We start from the raw sequence: 8,064 nt of genomic DNA, 5'->3' as shown, positions 1-8,064 counted from the left end.
CGTTGATACAAAAAAGAAATAAGAATGAAGATTGGTGTATCGAAATTTATTTATATAAAACTTAGGCTTGCAGTAATGTCTACCCTACTACTCTTCTTATATCTTTTCATCCTCCACAATTTGAGAGGCCAAGTCATGCTTTTCCCACTCTAGCAACTTTTTATGCCCTATTACTCATCCTCAGCTGTTGTTTTTAGTTACCATCTCATTGAGGCTCTAGTCTGGCAAATGTTTTTTCTCTATTTGTTAGTGAGGGAATACTGGCAGTACTGTTTATTTACTTTTAATTGACAAAATGAACAATATACCTTTACAAAATTGGCTGAGGTTTATACTGGATTCTAGATTCACAGTAATTTTGTTCATAGAAACTTTGATAACTTTAAGATGCACCAGATCATTTCGCCAAGTCCCTTTGTTGATCATATTAGAATGTGATATGTTTAGGTGGTAGGAAAGTAAAGGCAGTTTAGATAACTTGGGTAAAATAGTTTTGTGGTTGAAAGAGAAAAATAAATCACATGAAAATTTAGACTCCTGATTTACTTTCAAAATGCTTCTCCCAAGTAAAATTTAATCATGCATCTTATAACATCTTCAACTATGAAAGAAGCAAAAAATTTGCTGAATGTCATTTAGCTTTTGCCTCATATTCCCAACTTGATGTCTTGTATTTCCTGTGTGAACCATCACTTTTAAACTGTCATAATTTCATTCTGACTGAGGCTGAAGAACAAGCATGAGTGGTATTTTATCTTCAGGATCCAATGTTACAATTCAGTGTGTGTGTAACCTGGGATATATGAATTCTAAAACAAGCTCGGCAGGATCAATTACAGAAATACTACGCTTTTGTTGTTGCAGTTTCTTTTTTTAAGGAGAGCCATATCTTGTTGAGTAAATAGCCAACTTCCTACTTACAGGCCATTTATGATTTGCCATTGTGCTCCTGTTGGAATTCTAACCCAGTTCTAGATTGCAACATTCATATGACCAAGGTTTCCCTGGTTCACAAAACCATAATGTTAAGTGTTCTGAGTAAGACTTTTTTGCTACATGGTCTTAAATTTGTGGTTGAAAATCTCCCCAGGCCTTAAGTGCTAGTATTTCTACTGTATTATCTTCTCTTTCCCATCTTATATTTAAGGTTTCATGGGAAAATCCCAATGATTTTTTTGAATGACATGTAAGGAAACCTGATTTAATGATGACTTTATTTGATATGATAGTAGCAATAGGAAGGTAAATTCTCCAAGTCTACAGTGATACACAGAAGGAACACAATAATACTGAAGAAAAATCTTTTTTTGTAGAAGAAACATTAACAGCACGCTCAATTTTGTTCCCTGGAATGAGAGATGTTCAAATGTGTGGATATATATTATTTTGTGCAGATGGCAATGATTTGGACAGATCACCAGGGATTTGGAAAGAAAAGCCTTGGAGGATGAGCACTAAGAAATTTTGCTCAAAAGTATGTGGATGGATCTCTCAAAAATGGACACAAGATTTACAGAGGTTTTACTGAAGAAATAGTTTTGCAAATCAATCATTCAATGTCAGTTAGATAACGTCACATGTTCTGTGACTATCAACAAAACACACGGTTTATAAACCAAGTGGTTATGATAGAAAGATCATGGGCTTAGTAACAGACTGCTGTATATCAGTCTGAGCTGGTTATGGCTACTCCTTGGAGATCATGTGTACATTTGTATTTTCTACAAAATTTAGACAAGAAATTTTTACTATAATACAAGGGTATTGATTTTATGCATGAATCAAAAATTTCTAGAAATTATTTTCATTTTTTCCTTTTCTCACATTTATTCCTCTGTAAATAGGGAGGGGTGGAAGGGTTGAAGAGAGGGCAGGGGGATGGGGAAAATAAGAACCAAGATGCATCATATAAAGGTACAAATTCCCAATGATGAATGTTGTCATATTGTATACCTAAAATGTACCAATAAACTTAATGAAAAAAATAAATTAAAAAAAATTCTAGAAATTATAAATAAGATTTTGACTAAACTGAAAGAGAAGTGAAAGTCAGTCAGACATTGTTAGCAATATGGTTATTTTGCACTTTAAATTATGTGTGATAATTAACTGAGATGTCAACTTGAATGGACTGAGAAATGCCTAGCAGACTTGTGGAGCACACCAGTTTGGGTGTATTTACGAAGGACTGACCTGTAGGCTGCAAATTGAGAAGGGAAGACCCACCCTGGATTTTGGTGGCACAAATAGGTTTATAGTTTGGATGGAATAAAAAGGGGAAGAAGAAAGTCTTTCCTTTTGCTTCTGCAGTAGATCCCCAGCCATTACCACTGCCTTTGATATTTGTCTCCATTTCCTTCAAGCTTCCAGCACAGACCCTTCAGTTTTCCAGTGAAGAGTCTGGTTTTCTAACATGGGCTTGCACTGTACTCTGCAGTGATCTCCAGACTATTGAATTTCAACTAGACCCTCTGACTCTTCAGTACAGACAGCCATTTTGTATTTTTCCATCTCGATTCCACAGGTGTCCACTGTAAGCCTATTTAGTAAATCCTTTATATATCATATATATTTGTGATATATATGTATACATATTTCTACTAAATTTATTCCTCTATCGAAGCCTATTGATACAATATGTTAAAAGATCTCATGTTAAGTGTTTATATTAGTTTACTTTCCCATGGCTGGACAAAATAACTGACACCTGAAACTTAAAGGAAGAGAGGTTTATTTTAGTTCACTATATATTATATATATATATACATATATATAAAGTACAATATTTTATATAACAATTATACCTCAATAAAACTTAAGCAGTAGTTATATCAAAGCATATTTATGGGTGAAGGCAATATATTTCATTTGTGGGAGGAATAGAAATAAGATGTTAACCAAGATTGCGTTGTAATAGCTATTACATGGACATTTACATGGGAATGAATATACATGGCTTTGAAAGAATCAGTGGTCAACTATGAATCTACTCAAACTTACTACTTGTTTCAGTAAAATTTTAGACTAATTTTTTTTTACCATTTTCTAGAAATATGGCACTTGCACTTAAGACTTGAACATGCCTTAATTGTTAAGGGACACTTAGAAGCGGAAAGAGAAATGTGGACAAGTAGGCGTGCAGGGAGTCATTGCTGCTCCTTTCAAACCCTGCCAGAGACTGAGTCTGAATGGTCATCTCACTTTCAGAGCTCTGAAATATTTCAACATGCAATTACTCTTCCTCGCATCATGCTTCTTTAATTTCTAGTAGCTGTTAATTCCAACAGAGCCCACAGTGGATTTACTTCACACTAAACTGCATCTCAGGGTTGGTTTCTGGAGTAGCCTGCCACTCGTGGGCATTTTCTTGTACTCTTTTTGATGATATAATAGCAAAGCCCAGTTATTTGTCCCTTTTGGATATATTTAACTTGTATTACTATATATGTCTTAATAATTCTCTTCTGCTTAAACTTGGAAATGTGAGTTCTATTGTGTAAAAAAATGACCACTAGCAATTTCCTGTAAAATACATTTTTCCTGTTTATTCATTGTATATCATATGAAAAAATTTCCCCTTCAGAAATATTTAAATTTACATTTAGAATAATATGATTTCCTGAGTTGTTCATTCTCTGGCAACATACTAATAGTAATATGTATCAGTATATATGTCTGTATGTCTGATGAAGGCAAAAAATTGAAAGTTGCACAGTAAAATTTCAGACTCCAGTGGAAAAATACATTTCCAATAGCCTAATTTTTTTCTTTGAAATTATTTTTGTTTGAAAATCGTACATATTATTGTCACATATGGATTTTTCAAAGATGCCTGAAGTATTTTATCATAACTAAAACACTGTTGGCTCCAAAGACAGGCTATCTGAAGTGGTTCTGAGCAAATCACCAGCTAGAAGTCATCACAAACAGATGTTCTTGGTAGTGGTGCCTTGTTCTAGAGTTGTAAGCTATATAAGAAAGCATCTTTCAATATAGCTTTTTAGTTCATGTCATTTGTCCTTATTTGTTTTCTAGTCATATAAATTGTTAATAGAATACAGAATAGAAGCAAAGGCATTTAAAACAGGTAGAATTTTATGTCTAACAATGTCTTCCCTTTTAAGGGCACATATTTGAGTAATTATTTATTGTATTTTAATCTTTTATAGCTTATTCTTTTTGGTAGAAACTGAATTATGGGTTCAAAATACAAAAGTTAATGTCTAGCAGGACAAATATGTAACTAATGAAAATTATTTAAAAATTGCTTTATAGATTAATAATTGGGGATGGGCTCTAGTGATTGACGTGATTGCTTTGATGCAGGTAATGAAAATTTCTTAATGTATCGATTATCATGATAACATGGATCACAATTGATAGTATAAAATATTAAATGTTTTACGTACCTTCTTTTTCATTTAATTTATAAAATATTACCCGAAATGGTTAAGTGAGGGCCAGATTTGGTAAAAGATGGTGATGAAATGGGGGTAGGTGTGTATTGTGGGGGGAGACCCAAGTGCAAACTCAGTATAAATGAATGACAGTCACAGGTTACGTGTTTATGACTTTAATCATTTTTAAGGAAAAAATCCATTTTTTTCTGAGTAAACTATCTGCTTTAAAAGCCAGATGGGGTGGCACACGCCTGTAATTTCAGTACTGAGGAGGCTGAGGCAGGAGGATTGCAGCAAGTTCTAGGCCAACCTGGGTTACAAAGTGAGCTCAAGTTCAGCCTGAAATACACAGCAAAACCCTGTCAAAAAACACAAAACAAAAAGCCAAGCAACAGCAACAACAACAAAGCCCAAAACCAAACAAACAAAAATACAGCAACAAAAATCCCCCTATTTGCTTGATTTTCTAAGAGTCATTTGAAATTTTTTTTTTGTACTGGGGATCAAACTTGGGACCTTGCACTTGTGAGGCAGGCGCCAGCACCACTGAGCTAAATCCCCAGGCCAAGAGTCACTTGAATTTTGAATACCATTTTATAAATGCTCAGGTTTCTTCCTTAAAGTTACATTTTAATCAATAAATAGATTTATTTGCTGAATAATGATATATTATTTCCTTTCCATTAATAAATCTAGAGAGCAGCGGTTTCTTTTGTTATAAACAACTTTAATCATACTAATGGGATCAGTAAAATAATACAGATACAAGGACTCCTAGGAAAGATATTTGAGTTATAATATGATTCTTGGTACCATCTCCAGATTACAGAGTAAATCCCAAAGTTTTTTTGTAGTATTTCACTGGTACTCAGTATTAGACAGATACATGATGTCTAGGTATCTCTTTTATAATGGTTTAGAGGATAAGTATTTCAGTCATGGAAATCTATTATGTTTTAGACAAATTTGTAAAAAATATATAGAGTATTTATGCTTTTATAAGTCACAGATTATGTGAAATTTTGTTAAAAACATTTCCCCTAAAAGGAAATTATCAAGTGATACATTTGTTACTGCAAGAGTAAAAATGTTTAAAAAACAAAGTTAGTTAATTCTTTCAAGCAGATTTGAATTTAGACCGCTCACTTAATGACCTTGAATTTCTGCACCTCTAGAGGTAAAATAATAACAATTTACAAAAGTAGCTGAATAGTTTTGTCATCTTTTCAATTACTACAAATAAAAGAAAGGAAGGGCTAATGTGCAGCAAGGCAGAGAACTGCCGTAGATGTGCTGGTTTTATATCCTATCTACGGAGGAGGAGAATTCAATTAATCTTCTCTCCAACCCTCAACTTGCCTATTGACATAATACTAGATTAAGTTGGACCTTCTCCTTTCACAAGTACAAAACCATGCCCTGTGACCATCTTTTGTTCAAAGTCACTGAGCCATTGAGCCAGCACAGTGATTAATGCTGTTGAGATGTGAAGAAAACGGTAAAGAGGAAAGACGTTGGCAGGTTTTGGTGTGGACTATGACTAGTTTACATTGCTGTGAGTTGGTATGGCATGGATTTCTTATGGGTTGAAACAATACACAGAAAGATTTTAAAGATAAAATGTCATGCAGGCACCTCAAGTAGGAATCACGATGCAGAAATATAGCTAAAAGATACATATGGCTTCATTCATGGAGGGAGGATCTGACTTGCCTGAGGAAGGTACGGGGGAGATCCTCTTAAAGTCTAATGAAAAATCCATAAATCCTCACAGAACTAGGACTGGAAGTACCATTTGACCCAGCTATTCTCCTGCTGGGTACCTTCCTCAAAGAATTAAAAGAATCATACCACAGTGATATTTGTGCTCCCATGTTCATAACAGCACAATTCGTAATAGCTAAAACTTGGAAACAGCCCAAATGCCCATCAACTGGAGACTGGATAAAGAAAATGTATGTTTTAAAAAAATAAAATGGTGTACTACTCAGCCATCAAAAATGAGAAATTAGAGACATTTATTGCTAAATGGAGGTACATTGAGGTGATATTCTTAAGTGAAATAAACAGGACACATATGTGTAAATACCAAATAGTTTCTCTAGTGTGAGAAACTGAAAGTGTAAATAAAGACTAAAAGTTTAATAGATAATGTGAAATAGGAAGAAAAGGGGCAAAGGGGAAGGGGAGTGGGAGGGGTAGGGGAAAGGAAAGAAAGGAATGGAATTAATATGAGAAAACGAAAAAAGGAAACAAAGTCTTTGTAAATAGGGTGGTATGGAGGTGTTGAGGGGAGAGCAGGGGAAGGGGGAAAAATAAGAACCAAGAGAGATTATGTAAAGGTGCAAATTTCCCATGATGAATGTCATTGTACACGTAAAATGTACCAATAAAAGTGTATACAGAAAAAGAAATATATTATTTAAGGCAAAATGCAAACAATGTTCAATTAAATATACGCTTGGAACCTTTGTCAAAAAGGCATCACCAACATTGTGTTGGTTGCAATGAAGCAGATGAAATAATCAGATCAGACCAATGCGCTTTCAGTCTAGATGGGAAAAAAACAAGACAGAGGAAAGGCCACCCAAAATATACTCTCTAGTCCTTATGAGCCCAGCATGAACAATACTTCCCCGTTCACAAGAGACTTACTTGGTTTTCAGATAGGGATTTGAACCAAACACGCAGAGCTTGTTTTGTGACTCCCCTGTTGAGTTCCCCTGAAAAGTCCAAACATAAGAAGAAATAGCATTTATTGAGCACTTTCTGTGTGCTAGTCACTAAGCTGGTGTATCATTTAAACAATCATGTGAAGTAGATTAGTTGGGAGACTTTTCCTCTAATTAATATGATTTTTAATTAACAAATCAGGATGTTGTTACATTTATGGAGTACATCGTGATGTTTTGATACATGTATACAATATGAATGATTAAATCAAGCTGATTAAGGTATTCAGCATTTCACACACACACACACACACACACACACACACACACACAAATCAATAAATGTATCCATTGAGAGAACCAGGATTTGGATTCCTTACAACAGGGAAGGTGATAAAAGGGAGTGTTTGACAGATTAATGATAATAACTTAAAAAGCAGAACATTGATTCCCACCACTGATGTGGGAGTCAGAGAACATAAAGGAAAGATGGCAAAGTAAACAAAAGCAGCTGTGGGGATCTCACAAAGGAGCACGCTTGTTCTCCGTGTATTACCCCTGTAACATCAGTAGAGCAGATGCAGGAAAAGGCGACAGACAGTGACCAGGCACCATTGGTCATTATAACCTTAAGCCTCCACTTCCTTCCCTGCAAGTAAAGAAAAGAATACATGGAGCTTTAAAGTTATCAGTTCTAAGGATTACGTATCCTAATAAGACTAAAAACCAAAAATGAGAGAATAACAAATAGTATGCAATATAATTGATATATAATCAAAAGAAACTGCTATCTAATGACAGTCATAAGCTAGATATGAAAATAGGAGAGCACTTCTTGTAAAAATTAAAATTTTATCATGTTGACACATTCAGGATCCAAGACTTCCTGCAACTGTTTCATAAGTCAAAATTCTCACAAAATGGTAAAATCAAGCAATAGAGAAATCGTATTTATGACTAGTAAGAGAAGTGATATGGGGTGACATATTTAT

The 8,064-nt window shown here is 34.4% G+C and overlaps 1 long non-coding RNA gene across 1 annotated transcript; it reads right to left on the bottom strand.

The window, feature by feature from the left end:
• Positions 1 to 4,508: 4,508 nt before the first annotated feature.
• LOC147824174 (uncharacterized) lies at positions 4,509 to 7,772 on the bottom strand. Its single transcript, XR_015442773.1, has 3 exons — positions 7,629 to 7,772; positions 7,056 to 7,123; positions 4,509 to 4,739 (listed from the first exon to the last, which is right to left on the bottom strand). It is a non-coding gene; the product is annotated as an uncharacterized LOC147824174 (long non-coding RNA).
• Positions 7,773 to 8,064: the final 292 nt, after the last annotated feature.

This window comes from Heterocephalus glaber, unplaced genomic scaffold (assembly GCF_053883595.1).
Source record: "Heterocephalus glaber isolate CG9 unplaced genomic scaffold, H.glaber_assembly_v1.0 deba00001553, whole genome shotgun sequence".
NCBI lineage: Eukaryota > Metazoa > Chordata > Mammalia > Rodentia > Bathyergidae > Heterocephalus > Heterocephalus glaber.
Note: the sequence above shows the minus strand (reverse complement) of the source record. Positions and strands in the feature narration are given on the sequence as shown.